The sequence below is a fragment of the Thamnophis sirtalis genome, unplaced genomic scaffold, assembly GCF_051295495.1.
Source record: "Thamnophis sirtalis isolate CommonGarterSnake01/CBP01778 unplaced genomic scaffold, rThaSir2_p1.2 scaffold_3, whole genome shotgun sequence".
Classification (NCBI taxonomy): Eukaryota; Metazoa; Chordata; class Lepidosauria; order Squamata; family Natricidae; genus Thamnophis; species Thamnophis sirtalis.
In genome coordinates this window covers 30299601-30315535 of record NW_028261383.1, presented here as the reverse complement: position 1 = coordinate 30315535, position 15935 = coordinate 30299601, and positions in this window count along the sequence as shown.

The following is a 15935-nucleotide window of genomic DNA, read 5'->3' as shown; positions in this document are numbered from 1 at the left end:
AAAACCAGTCTGAACCAGCTGAATCTCACCCCTGGCCGCTAAGATATATATTGGCATTATAAATGTAGTGATGCCAGCTGCTCCTGAAATGATGAATGATTTCAAACAGTGGCGTCATGTACATATTAAACAGGAGCGTGACCCGTCAAAAGCGCGTTCCACAAAAGTGCGGTCGACGAAATCGCGTATGTGACGTCATCACAACGCGACGAAAAAGATCGAAAAATTGAAATAAAAAATAAATTACAGCAAGCCGATTCACATAAAGGTAAGGGTTAGGTTAAGGGTTAGGGTTAGGGTTAGGTTAAGGGTTAGGGTTAGGGTTAGAGCGTTAGCGTTATGTTTAGCGTTAGGTTAAGGGTTAGCGTTAGGTTTTTCGTTACATTAAGGGTTAGGTTTAGGGTTAGGTTTAGGGTTAGGTTTGGGGGGGGTTAGGGTAAGTTTTTAGCTTCATTTTTACATTTTTCGATCTTTTTCGTCGCGCTGTGATGACGTCACATACGCGCTTTCGTCGACCGCGATTTTGTCGTCCACGGTTTTGTGGTGGAACCAAACAGGAGACGAGCGTTGAAGCCACACACATTTGGGCCTTGGATTTGATCTCTCCTGCCTATCCACACCTACTGGATTTGGCCACAGAGAAAGGAGAAGAATTTGTGTTTCCCATTCCTAATCTCTTCAGGTAATCCAAAAGGATAGTATGGTCATTGAGAGCTGTTGAGAGATGACGAACTAAAACATATGAAGAACGGTTGCAGGAACTGGGTATGTCTAGTTTAAGAGAAAGAAGGACTAGGGGGGACATGATAGCAGTGTTGCAATATCTCAGGGATTGCCACAAAGAAGAGGGAGTCAAACTATTTTCCAAAGCACCTGAGGGCAGGACAAGAAGCAATGGATGGAAGCTAATCTAGGAGAGAAGCAACCTAGAACTAAGGAGAAATTTCCTGACAGTTAGAACAATTAATCAGTGGAACAACTTGCCTCCAGAACAGTGGTGGGTTACAAAATTTTCTGGAACCCCTTCTGTAGGTGTGGCCTGCTTTCCGGGTCCACTGGTGGAACCTCTTCTAACCGGTTCGGTAGATTTGACGAACCGGTTCTACCGAATAGGTGCAAACTGGTAGGAACCCACCTTTGCTCCAGAAGTTGTGAATGCCCCAACACTGGAAGTCTTTAAGAAGATGTTGGATAGCCATTTGTCTGAAACGGTATAGGGTTTTTCTGCCTAGGCAGGGGGTTGGACTAGAAGTCCTCCAAGGTCCCTTCCAACTCTGCTATTGTATTGTATTGTATTAACAGAATACTCACACCACCTCCATCCTAGCTCAACTAGAGGTCATCCACAAACATGACCAACACTGCCTTTGCTTTGAAACCTAACTGAAACAGTGGTGGGATTCAATTTTTTTTACTAATGGTTCTGTGGGCGTGGCTTGGCATGGCTTGGCAGGCATGGCCAGGTTGTCATGTGACTGGGTGGGTGTGGCCAATTTAGCAGTCCATTTTGCCACTTTAGCAGTTCATTAAACAATACACAGAAGGCCCCTTTTCTATTCTTTTTAATGCTGCATGACGTTTTTGCTCTAGGTTTATTTGTTTCTTTTTTTTACTAGGGGGGGGGAGAGGTTGGCAATGCCTGGGGATTTCTGGGAATTTCTCCTCTGTGTTAGAGGCACCAAAATAACCAAGATGGTATAAGGCAGTGATGGATAACCTCTTTGTTGTTGCATGCCGAAAGCGTGCACACGTGACAGTGTGCATGCGTGTGCCCACATCCATAATGCGCAATCCCCCATGCCCCCTGGCCCCCACTGTGCATGCACTCATGCCCTCCCCCATGGCCCGTTTTGGGTCTTGCAGGTCTCCCTGAAGCCTCCTGGGACTAAAAATGGGGCATGGGGGGAATGCCACCCCCCCACTCCCTGCCTGCATGCACCCCTCTCCTCGTGGATGCAAGGCAGAAACCCCAAAATCAACTGGCTGGTGGGAGGTGTGTGCAGAGCTGGGGCGACAGCTTGTGTGCCTGCAGAGAGCCGCCTGGAATCCTTCGGGATTGGGCGGCATATAAATTTATTAAACTTAAACTTAACATGCCGCCTGTGGCACGTGTGCCATAGGTTCGCCATCATGGATATAAGGTCTCCTGCTGGAGCAGGGGGTTGGACTACATGACCTCAGAAGTCCCTTCCAGCCCTGGATTGCTGTGCTGCTTCAAAGCATCCTCTGAAGCTGAGTCTAGTGCCAGGGTTTGTGGTCCTTCCTTCCATTCCTGTACACCCCACCCCCCCTGTTTTCAGCCTAGCAAGCCTCCCTGCACTTACCTGGAAGCCAAAACGGGATGCGTGGGGACTCCTGGAAAGGGCGGGGTGGGGCCAGTCAGAGGTGGTATTTGCCGGTTCTCTGAACTGGCTAAAATTTCGGCTACCAGTTTGCCCGAATCGGTCAGAACCAGCTGAATACCACCTCTGAACTGAAATAAGTCCAGACAACCCATTTCCTTTTGAAGCTTCTTAACAATCTTCCCTAGTAAGTGGAAAATGGGATAAAAGTTGACCAGAACTATTGAATCCAGCATTAATTGTGTTTCATCGTATATTCAGGATATCTCTCCAAGAACCAACATGAGACTTCTTTCCGTGGCTTCATTTAAATGGGGAACGTTGGAAGGGAGATGATGGAACTCCACAAGGGAGTGCCTACTAGGTTGTAAAGCAACTGAGAAGGAGGAAGAAGTGAAATGGTTGCCTTGGAGAAGTAAAGTAGAAAGTATGACAACAGCTCTGGGCGGTGGCGGGAGAGGGCAGCGGGCCAGCTGCAGCCAGGACAAATCAAGGAACTGAGGGGAGCCTCCTGTGTGTTGCACACCCCTCCCTGCAGGCGGCAACCCAGACCCTGCCTGGTCCAAGAGCCGTGCAAAGTGAAATTGGAGGCACCCCACTGGCAGAGGCTCTATGTGGACAGCAAGGGAAGAATGCAGCAGCGGAAGAGGCTGGCCATCCCCTAGGCAGCTCTCGGAGGAAGGAAGCAGGGATGCTGGTCTGGGGCTCGCTTCCATTACTGCTTGCCGCCGCCCCTGCAGAATGGAGTGTTGGAGGCCAGGCCGGTCCTGCCCGCCCGCCCGCCCGCCCACCTGCTTGGTTGCCACTTTCCCAGCTGGCTGACCAGGTGGGGCCTGGGCTGCAGTTGGCAGAGAGAGGAGTGCAACAAAGTGGGGCCACCGAAAAGCCAATTGCAGCTGGCAATGGGGCACAAAGGAGTGGCTACGCAGCAGAGCTGGGAGCGTCCCCAGGTCGGTGGGGTAATGGGGAGGTTGTGTGGGGCTGGAGGTGGCTGGGAGGCGGGGGTCAAGGCACCTGCAACATGGTGTTAGCATCATCACCACTACTATGTGCAAGAGTTGTGTGCAATCCAACCCTTGCACACAGCCCAGAAGACGTGAGCTTTAGGTGGCATCAATGCATTAATTCAAGAGAAGCATCAGAAACCAGATGACGGGGTTAAAATGCCAAGCCTGAGATGCTGTCAAACACTGGCTTGTTTATAAAAACTGCATTAAAACAATTAGACGACGTTAGACTTCATTCCTAAAGGTTTCATAAACTTGATCTGCAAATGTCAACGTATGCTTGTTTGCTTTGCAGTATGATAAAATAGCTCTTCCTTCCTCATCCTGCCACTTGGAACTCTGACCTAGATACACTGATGGCACAATTGGCTTAAAAAAAATAAATAGATGAGGTTACCCAGAATCTGGGTGTAGGTCTGCTTGCAAAACCCATCCCAACCACCTCAAATAAGCATCAAACAGGCACCTTTATAAATATGAGAAGGCCAGAAGTCAAGATACATTTGTCACAGTCTTTGCCATGTTGGGTCCTCAATCTTTTGAATCCTTGAAAAGTACCACAGGGAAGAGGGCATCAATTTATTCTCCAAAGCATTCAAGAGCAGAACAAGAAGCACTGGAGGGGAAGCTCATCAGAGGGAGATTCAATATGGAAATAAGGAGGAATAACTGACAATGAGAACAATTAATCAATGGAACAGCTTTCCTCCTGGAGTTCTGGGTCCTCCATCCCTGGAGATTTTTAACAAAAGATTGAACAACCCTTTGTCTGGGATGGTATAAGGATTCCTGCCTTTGGCAGAGGATTGGACTAGAAGACCTCCAAGGTCCTTTCCAGCCCTACGATTCTATGAATATGTGTTGAAGGACAGGTCCTGTCATCTCCAGCCAGTTCTTCGGTCTGTGATGTCTTCATCTGCCAGCCAAAGAGAAACTACCCTGTTTTCCTGAAAATAAGACCTCCCCAGATAATAAGCACAATTGGGCTTTTGAGCGTATGCGCTCAAACAAGCCCTCCCTTGAAAATAAGCCCTCCCCCAAAAATATTGCAACACAGCAGCAGCCATGAGGTGACCACACCCGCCACCTTCTGCACCTCAAAAATAATAGGACCTCCCAAAAATAAGACCAAGTGCTTATTTCGAGGATCAAAAGAAAGTCACACCCTGTCTTATTTTCGGGGAAACATGGTAATAAGTCCATGATTAGAAAACTTAAGAGTTAGAGCAAATGAAGACAAATATAAGTCTCCCAGGATAATGTTGCAAGGCACAATCTGGGTCGGTCACTGGGATCAGAGGGTTTTTCTTCTGAGTTTCGGACTTCTGCTGGAGCCCATCTTCAGGAAACGTCTCTCTTTGCTAGAGAGAAATCTCCTGAAGATGGGTTCCAGCACGATAGCTCAGAAGCTAAAACCTCTGGTCCCAGTGACCGACCCAGATTGGAGCCTGTGTAGTGCACGTTTTAGGATGGCTTGGTTAATTATTGGAATAGTTGGCAATAGCACCTACTGTACATTGAGGTGTTGAGGTGGAGGCAGTGAGGAAATAGAATATAAATAGATTGAACAAATGAATGAACAAATGAACAAACAACAATGTTTCTGGAGTAGACATTGTGCAATATTATGTTCCACCTTCCCAGCTTTTAAATACACTGAAGAGTCACAATTAGAGAAGAAGTTATTACTAACATGTCTTCCATCATCTCTGAATTGCTTAAGTGACAGAACAAAAGAAAAATATTCTACTATTTCCTACTGAGAATTTTTGACATTTCTCTCCCTCGGTTGGCAGAAGAAATAAGCAAACAACAACAACCATAGCAACAATTCAGCCGTGTGGGAGGACAGTTCACAATTCTCATAGTGTCCACTGCAGATAGGACTGCTTCTTTTCAAAAGCTACTTTCCCCTTCTACGTTCACATATTGAATAGAATAGAATAGAATAGAATAGAATAGAATAGAATTCTTTATTGGCCAAGTGTGATTGGACACAGAAGGAATTTCTCTTTGGTGCATATGCTCTCAGTGTACATAAAGGAAAATAAAATAGAATACATTCATCAAGAGTCATAAGACACAACACTTAGTGATAGTCATAAGGTAAAGGTAAAGGTTCCCTCACACATATATGTTAGTTGTTCTCAACTCTAGGGGGCGATGTTCATCTCCTTTTCAAAGCCGAAGAGACAGCATTGTCCAAAGACGTCTCCATGGTCATGTGGCTGGCATGACTAAACGTTGAAGGCGCATGGAATGCTGTTACCTTCCCACCAAGGTGGTCCCTATTTTTCTACTTGCATTTTTATATGCTTTCAAACTGCTAGGTTGGCAGAAGCTGGGACAAGTAATGGGAGCTCACTCCATTATGTGGCACTAGGGATTCAAACTGCTGACCTGTTGACCTTTCTGATCACCCATAGTGATAGTCATGGGTTACTATAAGCAATGAAATCATACTAGGAAACAAATAAAACAACATAAATTTAAAAGATACAAGCAACATGGTTATAATAAGTGGGAATAGATAGGTACTAAGAAGGATGAGAAGAATAATAGTAATACAGTCTTAGTAAATAATTTGATAGTGTCGAATTAGTTGTTTAGCAGGGTGATGCCATTCGGGAAAAAAACTGTCCTTGTGTCTAGTTGTTCTGGTGTGCAGTGCTCATTGTTGGTGTTCATTGTTGCTCATTGTTGGTGCTCAACCCTTCATTGTTGGTTCAGCTGAAACAGAATGACAGGCCTAAAGAGAAACCCAGAAATTGAATTTCTTGAATCCTAGTCCAAAACCAGGGTTTCTCTTGCCCAACCTGGTTTGTGAGTACTGACCTTCTGCCCTCACAGCCTTACTGGGTGACAAAGGCCTCCGTTTGATAGTTTACCCAGTAAATAACATTGATCTGTACATGGCTAAGTATCACGACTCAATATCTCTTTCATTTATTTGCTGTGATCAGGAAAGTCTCAACTCAAAAAGGGGTTGTTACTTTCCTCTTAGCAAGATGTTGGCAGCAAATCCAATTTCTCTTGATTTTCATAAATGTGCTGATCCACCAATTTCAACCCAAGACTTCAGCTGTGGTATGAGTGGTGATGTTGCTAATGATGATGATCATCATATAAATATCTCCATGGGCTTTATTTATTTGGTCATGATGACATTAACCAAGTTACCTTCCTTGATGCAATGGTAGAAAAATCCCTTAAAATCAAGGCCTAGGCATTAAATATGGTATCAGAACTGCCACCTCACTGCCAGTCTGTCATAAACCATGTGGGGCGGGGAAGGCTGGAAGGGAGGCTGAGGGCCTGGGGGAAAGTGAACTGTGAAACTGAACTGTGAGAAGATAGAATAGAATAGAATAGAATAGGAGAGAGAGAGATTTCAGGAACTATTATTACTGAAGAATAGAATAGAATAGAAGAGAAGAGAGTGAGTGAGAGAGATTTCAGGAAGTATTATTACTGAAGAAGAGAAGAGAAGAGAAGAGTGAGAGAGATTTCAGGAAGTATTATTACTGAAGAAGAGAAGAGAAGAGAAGAGTGAGAGAGAGTGTGTGAGAGAGAGATTTCAAGAACTATTATTACTGAAGAATAGAATGGAAGAGAAGAGGGAGAGAGTGAAAGAGAATGTGTGTGAGAGATTTCAGGAACTATTATTACTGAAGAATAGAAGAGAGAGAGAGAGAGAGAGAGAGAGAGAGAGAGAGAGAGAGAGAGAGAGAGAGAGAGAGAGAGAGAGAGAGAGACTGTTCCTCATATGCTTTAGCCTCCAGTCCCCTAATCATCTTGGTTGCTCTTCTCTGCACTCTTTCTAGAGTCTCCACATCTTTTTTACATTGTGGCGACCAAAACTGGATACAGCATTCCAAGTGTGGCCTTATCAGCGGTGGTTGGACTTAGTCTGCTTGTGGCTATGTAGAGATTCTGTTTTAACACTGCTCCCAGAGTCTGCCACTCCTTCTCTTACAGGTTGCGTGCCAAATCATGGAAAGTTTTATATTGCATTACCTAATGACTTGCCTATAATAGTACTTCTCATTCTCACTAGTTGTTCAACCCACTCCAGGTTGAAAGCATTTTAAACCGTTCCTTGAGCAAGAGTAAGTTGGCTAATTGAAGAGAGTTATTGAGAAAATGAGGAACACCGCATGTAATCTAAAGATGAAAATAGCACACTTGGGGAATAACCTGAACAGCATTCAAATCTATTTGCTGCAATAGAAGACATGTAAATTACACACAACCTTATTTATTTTCATTATTTTTAATAGCAGTTCTCTTAAAAATTGTTGAAAGAAATGTCCTTCTGGGCTCAACTCCAAGTGGGGAAAAGACACTGGAGACATGGAGGCTGTTTGGAAAGTTGGTTTAATAGTGGACAGGACCACATGGTTTGAGGTCCTGAACAGAAAAAGGGGATCACATGCTTCAAGATGTTGAGTGAAGAAAAAAAAAAGAGAAAAGAAGGGGCTTGCTGGTTTTTCTATATTCTGTTTAGCCACACCTATCTGTTTCCTGTTCCTGTGTAAGAAAGACTCCTGTGAGTCCCTTGGACAGCAAGGTGATCAAACCGGTCAGTCCTAGAGGAGATCAGCCCTGACTGCTCTTTAGAAGGCCAGATCCTGAAGATGAAACTCAAAGACTTTGGCCACCTAATGAGAAGGAAGGACTCACTGGAGAAGAGCCTCATGCTGGAAAAGACAGAGGGCAAAATGTTAGGTAAGTTCCCTGGTGGGAGAGCGAATATGTTCAGAGAAGCGTTGTGAGAGTTGTGTTGGATAACACACAAACCAGCATACAGAGATACAGCAGTTTAAATAGGCTTTTATTTTGTGGAAATAGAGGTATCAGAGTCCATCAAACAGTCCAAGCCATTCTGGCTCCCCCTTATGGCCTATTGAGGAAAACAGCAACCAATCACATTTTACAGTATGATTTAAAGAAACAGGTATAGCATTGTTACATGATTTATATATTGCCAACCCAACTGTTAGATTATATTCCTAACACAAAATAAGAAGGGGACATCAGAGAATAAGGTGGCTGGATGGAGTCATGGAAGCCGTAGGCATGAGCTTAAATGGACTCCAGGGGATGGTAGAGGACAGGAAGGCCTGTAGGAATGTTGTCCATGGGGTCGTGATGGGTCGGACATGACTTCGTGACTAACAACAACAAACACATCATCATTAGATCCTGATTGTTGGGCAGGGATATGATTCCACAGGACTACAACCACCACAGAAAAGGTCTTGCTTTATTAACTAACAATTTACAGGTGTAGCTTTCTCTGCAGACCTTAATATGCCTGGGAGGATGGCATCAATGAAGGGCTTCTTTAAGTGAGAGCTAGTTTGGTATAGGGGTTGAGGAAAACCAGAAGATTGTGAGTTCTAGTCTTCCCTTTGTCCCAGAAGCTGACTGGGTAACCTTGGGCCAGCTATTTTCAACTATCTATGTACCACAAAAAGTTATTGTGGAGAAAATGGGAAGAGCTAGCAATATGTATACCATTGCCAGTTGTAAAAAGTAAAGGTGAGACAGAGACAGTCCTAATCTGTAATTAATATTTGTATTTCTAGAATATGCAAATAATCCACTGAAAAAGAAATGCATCAAGTCTACTGAATCAGTGGTTGATACCTTGTCAGTGTCCATATGACCACCTCTGTCAATATACATCTATTCAGGTGTAGATACATGGCGGGCAAAGAAGCCAACTGAGGAATTGTGCATCATATTATCATAACACAAGCTCTGACCCTTAGGAACTTTCTTGTGACATTATGGCATGAGTAAATGACATCACAACAGATGTTTTGGTTCCTTGTCGTACAGTCCCATGGCTAAGAACAGAAGCCTATGTATCTGTGAAACTCAAACTTCTTTTTTTCTGGCTATTTTACAAACACTCCTAAGAAAGCCCATGCTACACACCCAGTTTTATTTTTACCCTTGCCTTCTCAACAGATTGGAATGTCTTGGGAGGGAGGGATGAGAAAATATGATAGATATTTAGATATTGAAGTGGACTTCAAGAGAATGAAGAACAACAGAGCCTGTCGTTTTCCTCATACCAGATCAATCTTTTATATTCCAGAAGAATCAAAAGAAGATCCTTCTAGGTGATCCTGAGAAGATGCTTTAACCAAGCGAGAAACAACTCTGATTCTATTCTCATGTGGCTGGGCATGATGGGTGTTGCAATCCAAAGCCCCAGGGAGGAGAAGGCAAGAAGGGATGACATTAAGGGTGTGATTTGATGTCATGTATGAGTATTGTATCTATTTTACTTAGCATAATACAAAAGTCACAGTGTATTCAGAAAATAAAAATAGAACATATAACATCAACTCTTAGAACTCTGGGAGAACAACAATAGCTTGAACAGATGTTTGAAGGACAGCCTTTTAAATACTTTAATAATATATGTGGGGAATATCTGTTAGAGCAGGTATACGTGGACTACAACCAGAATTTCTGGAAATTCATGTTGCTTAAGGAATTCTGGGAGTTGGAAGTCCACAGTTCTTAAAAATTAACAAAGTTGAAAAACACTGTTCTATAGCCTGGGTATTAATACAGTTTTCCTAAGTTAGAAAAAAAATCAGGAAAAATTGAAGCAGAATTTTAGAGAAATATGGTTACCTCTGGACATATACAGGTAAGCAGAAAGCCAATTCCCATACTTTATGAGTAAAACACAGCATTTTTAATAGCACAGATTTCTTTATAACAAAGATTTATATGCTGCCATTTATAAGTATATCTAGACAGTTTACAAATATCCATATATAATAAAAATAATTTTAAAATTGTTATAAATACCTTGGGCTTGGGTAAAAAGTAATGCTTTAAGTGTAAAAGTTGGGACCAGGATCTTGGTTGTTAAATGAAGTGGTCGCTAAGTAAAACCACAACTGTGCTTATGAACTCACATCAGCTTTCCTTTCCTTCACAGGCCAATGAAGTAAGTACAAATGTTACTTCGTATTAAACATGTTAAACTAAAGTTACTTTTTCATCACTGTCGTAATTGTGAATGGTCACTAAACAAGGCAGTCACTATAGAAGAACTACATGTAATGCTTTAATGAGTAGCATTTAAAGCTTCTGTGACAGAGCTAACTTTAGCTCGCACTTGCAAATTCTTCTACCCAAAAATGAAAATGGCAGTGGATGTTAAATATATGTGTAGTTGTGTAGAAGAAAAAGAATTGAGTACCGTGTGACCTAGCTGTCCTCATAAACACAGCAACATTCAATAACTTTCTCCAAGAAGTGTTTGTTTAATATGTTTACTTAGTGATAAGGTGTTTCTAACAAGTTATTGATAGGTCTACACTTGTGAGGCAAATCAGTGTTTTGTTAAGTACAACTTATATCAAAAAGATTAGCAGAATTTTTAAAAAAGTTTCCACTATGAGACTGTGTCACAGGAAGCCTCACATGTTATGAATGATCCTTTTACCTGTCATCCACAGAGTCTTTTCGAGAAAAGAATTGAACCACACCCAGTCTTAGAAAGAGACATATGTGTCCTGTTTTAAAATAGCATATATATTAAATTTTCCAACATTTAAAACAAATGTACACCTATAACAACTTTTCCATATCGGTATCAATATCTTTTGTAACAGTCCTATTTACAAAAATTCTAACTCTGTATCACTATCCTAAATGATATCCTTATTTAAATTATAGTAACATCCACTTACACATCAAAATCATATATTTCTTGTAAGTTTTGCATTCTATATATTATACTTTTACATCTTATACCTTAAGTTTTACATTTGCTCTCAAGCCAGGAGTACCATCTATTCTAAATTTGATAGTACTTGGTTTCTTCCCTCTCCTTCACTTCCATAGACAGTCTATCCATTTCTGCGCATTCATAAATTTTCCTTTTTATAATTGGATCTAGAGGAGTATCTGTTTGTTTCCAGTTCTGTGTTAACACAATTCTACTTGTGGTTAATATATGCAATGTTATGTATTGTAGTTCCCCCCCCCCCCATTTTCCCATCAAAAATATCCAGGAGAAACGATTCCAGCCTCAACTCTATCCTCTATTCAGTTACCCCTTCCAATCACCTTCTTATCTTACGCCAATATTTTCTAACCTTGGGCAATGAAAATGGGCAGTAGATATTAAATATGTAGTTGTGTAGAAGGAAAAGAATTGAGTACTGTGACCTAGTTGTCCTCAGAAATCCAGCAACATTCAATACCTTTCTCCAAGAAGTGTTTAATATGTTTACTTATTGATAAGATATTTCTAACAAGTTACTGATAGGTCTACACCTATCAGCGTTTTGTTGAGTTCAACTTTATATCAAAAAGATTAGCAGAATTTTTAAAAAAAGTTTCCGCCATGAGACTGTGCACGTGCATGCACATATCTTTTCTTTCTTTCTTTTTATTTTAAACACTTAAACACATTGACAAAAACATACACAAAACTTACAGATAACATCGGAACGACACGTTCTTTCTTACAGCAGATATCTATTGGTGTATCTTTACAAATATTATTTCCCTCTCGATACATTCTAATTTTACACTTATAATCCTGTTATTTCTTTTTTTTTATTTGTTTTTTTTTTAATATATATTTTTATTATGTTTTCATTCTATACAATCACATATTCACTGTGCTTAATCAGGGCATATAACATTGAATATAGAAAATGCCCTCTACAATACAAACCCAGTATACCACCTTGGCCCACCATACACCCTCTTTCAACCCCCTCCAACTTTCATTCTTCCTTCTCACACACCCTTCTACGCCTACTTCCCCTCCCCTTCTTTCTAACCTTAACCCTATCACTCCCTCTCCATTCCCTCCCTCCCTTCTCCTCCTCCTCTCTCTCACCCTCTCCACCCTCCTTCTTCTTTCACTCGACTCTTTCCTTCGGTATCTATTACCTTCCAGTATATTCGGTTTGTTCTATTTTCGCACTAACATTGAAAAGCCACAGTATACAAATACAATCATGGAATTTAACACATATTGTATTTCCCCCCTCCCCCCTCCCCCTAAATCCCCACCTCCCTTCCCTCCCCCCGACTTCCCAAAGACCATACGTGGTATAACTTTTGAACAATCACAGTCTAAAATATCTCTACATTGAACTCAGCTTCTTACTGTTACCCAAATTTTAAACAATTTAAATTATTACTAATACTAAGCATAAGCTATCTGGAGTTTCTTAGTCCCATATTTACTTTTTATGTAATCAATCAATTTTTTCCAGTCTCGTTTATATCTCTCGTTTGAATGTTCTTTGAGATATGCTGAGATTTTGGCCATTTCGGCTAAGTTCATAACTTTCAAAGTCCATTCTTGAATTGTAGGTAAATCTTTCTTCTTCCAATACTGTGCCACCAAGATTCTTGCTGCCGTTATTAAATACAGAACCAAATTAGTCTCTGCTGCTGTAAAATCAGTACATATACCCAGTAAAAACAACTGGGGGGTAAATTTTATCCTTCTTTTAAAGATGTTTTGCAGGATCCACCATATTTTTATCCAAAATGCCTTGACATTACGACATGTCCACCATATATGAAAATATGTAGCATCACAAGAACCACATCTCCAACATTTAGGTTGAACATTTGGATACATAGAGGCAAGCTTTTTAGGATCTAGGTGCCATCTATAAAACATCTTATAAAAATTTTCTCTCAAGTTTTGTGCTTGTGTAAATTTCACATTTCTTACCCAGATTCTTTCCCATGTTTCAAGCATTATTGGTTCCTCGATATTCTGAGCCCATTTTATCATACAATCCTTAATCAGTTCCGTTTCAGAATCCATCTGTACTAATACATTATATATCCTCTTTATATACATTGAGCTTTGATCTCTTATTTGTTTAAACAAATTATCCTCAACTTTTACAAAGCCAATTTTTTGATCTGTTTTCCACCTAGCCTGTAGTTGACCATACTGAAACCACGTTTGAACTACCTTCTCTTCTTTAAGTACCTCTAAAGATTTTAGTTCCATCACCCCTCTTTCTGAGATAAGAAGTTGTCTATAGGTGGTTCTATCGTGTTTTTGTTCTACATTCATATTTTCAATTGCATGTCTAGGAATTGCCCACATGGGCACTTTATCATTTAATTTATGTTGATATTTTTTCCAAACCCGCAATAAAGCATTTCTTAAGATGTGATTTTTAAATTTCTTATCCGTTTTTTTGTTAAATAACAAGTAAGCATGCCAACCATATAACAAGTCATATCCCTCGATATTCAAAATTCTGTCATTAGTTAGATGAATCCAATCACTAATTGCAGATAATGCCACTGCGTCATAGTATAATTTTAAATTAGGTAATTTCAATCCTCCTCTTTCACGTGCATCTTGCATTATTTTCATCTTTACCCTCGGCTTCTTTCCTGCCCACACAAATTTGTTGATACCCTTCTGCCATTCTAAAAGATTCGCATCTCTTTTAAGTATTGGTAACATTTGAAAAAGAAATAAAAATTTTGGTAAAATGTTCATTTTTACTGCCGCTATTCTACCCAGCAAGGACAAATGCAGTTTTTCCCACCTTTTCAACTCCAACTGTGTACTATGCCAAAGTGATTCATAATTATATTTGTATAATTTCCCATTTGAGATTAAAATATTAACTCCAAGATATTTAACTTTTTTAACTACCTCACATCTTAGCATCGCCCCCAGTTCTTCCTTCTGTTTGATAGTCATATTTATAGCTATTATTTTGGTTTTTCCTAGATTTATTTTAAATCCCGAGACTTGACCATATTGATTGATCGTATTCAATAATACCCTACTAGTTTCCTGCGGTTGTTCCAATATTATAACCAGATCATCCGCAAATGCACGGACTCTATATTCTTGCTGTCTAATTTTAATCCCTTTTAGACCGCCTAGGCCCCGTATCTTATTCAACAGTATTTCCAAAGTTATAATAAACAATAATGGGGACAGAGGACAGCCCTGTCTTGTACCTTTTTCAATTTGAAAGGAGTCTGTCAGACTTCCATTAACAATGATCTGGGCTGTTTGCTGCTGATATATTGCACCAATTGACCGTAAAAAGCCATCTCCTATCTGCATTTTTTGCAATGTCTTCAGCAGGAATTGCCAATTAACTCGATCAAAGGCTTTCTCCGCATCCAAAAATATGAATGCGGCCGGGATTTGATTGTTCTTTCCCAGGTATTCTAAAGCGTTGATAATTAATCTAACGTTATCCTTCATCTGTCTGCCCTGTATAAAACCAGTTTGATCGGTATGTATCAGTTGTTGAATTACCCCCATTAGCCTATTTGCTAATATTTTAGTAAAAATTTTATAATCTACATTGAGTAATGAAATAGGTCTGTAGTTTTTTGGTTGGGTAAGGTCTTGGTCTTCTTTGGGTATCAACGATATGAACGCAGTCTTCCACGAAGGAGGCACTTTCCCTCCCGATTGAATTTTATTGAATAGTTCTCTGAGGGGTTCTACCATTTCTAACTGTAAATTTTTATAATAAACAGCTGTTAAACCATCTGTGCCTGGTGCTTTCCCTAACTTTAATTGTTTAATTGCCTGCAAAATTTCCCCAGAGGTTATAGGTTGATTCAGCTTATGCCTATGTTCTTCTCTAACTAGGGGGATTTTCTCTTTATCTAGGTATTTGTCTATATCTCCGTCCTTAATTTTATCCCCTTTATACAACTCTGTAAAAAATTCCCGAAATACCTTTTGAATCTCTTCCTGTTGAAACACTTCCTTCCCTCTGTAACACAATTTGGATACATTTTGAGCTTTCCTTTTTTTTCTAATCTGATAAGCCAACCACCTACCGGGTTTATTTGCATTGCAGAAAGTATTATGTTTAGCATATAATAAACTAGTAGCTACCTGGTCAGAGATCAGCATATCAAACTGAGATTTTAATATAGCAATTGTTTCCCTTATCTTTGTATCTCCTGGATTCAATGTTAATTCTGACTCTTTCCCTTTAATTTCCTCTTCCAATTCTTTTCGTTTTTGCCCTTGTTTGTGTCTATGTATTTTGTTTATATTCATTAATACTCCTCTCATATACGCTTTGCTTGCATCCCATACATATTCCAAAGATGTACCCTTGTTCATATTGAGAACAAAATATTCCGATAGCAATTTTTTACAATCATTAACATACTTTTCATATCTAAATAAATTTTCATTCAACCTCCAGGACCTTCTTGCCTGGGCTACCCTTCCCAATTCCATCCAGACTGGATTATGGTCTGAAAGAACTCTCGCCATAATCTTTGTCTTCTTCACCCTACAAAGTAAATCATTTGTAATTAGTATAAAATCAATCCTTGAAAGAGATTGATGTCTATTGGAAAAAAAGGTAAAGTCATATTCTTCTGCATGCCTCTCGCGCCAAGCGTCTCGCAATTCAAAATCGTCCAGCATGTCAAAAAAGGGTTTGGGTAACTTAGCTCGAAATTTGGTGTTCGGGCGAGCTGTCTTCTTATCTCTTTTGGTGTCGATCACGCCATTCCAGTCACCCAACAATATACAAGACTCAAAGTCCCACTGTACTAA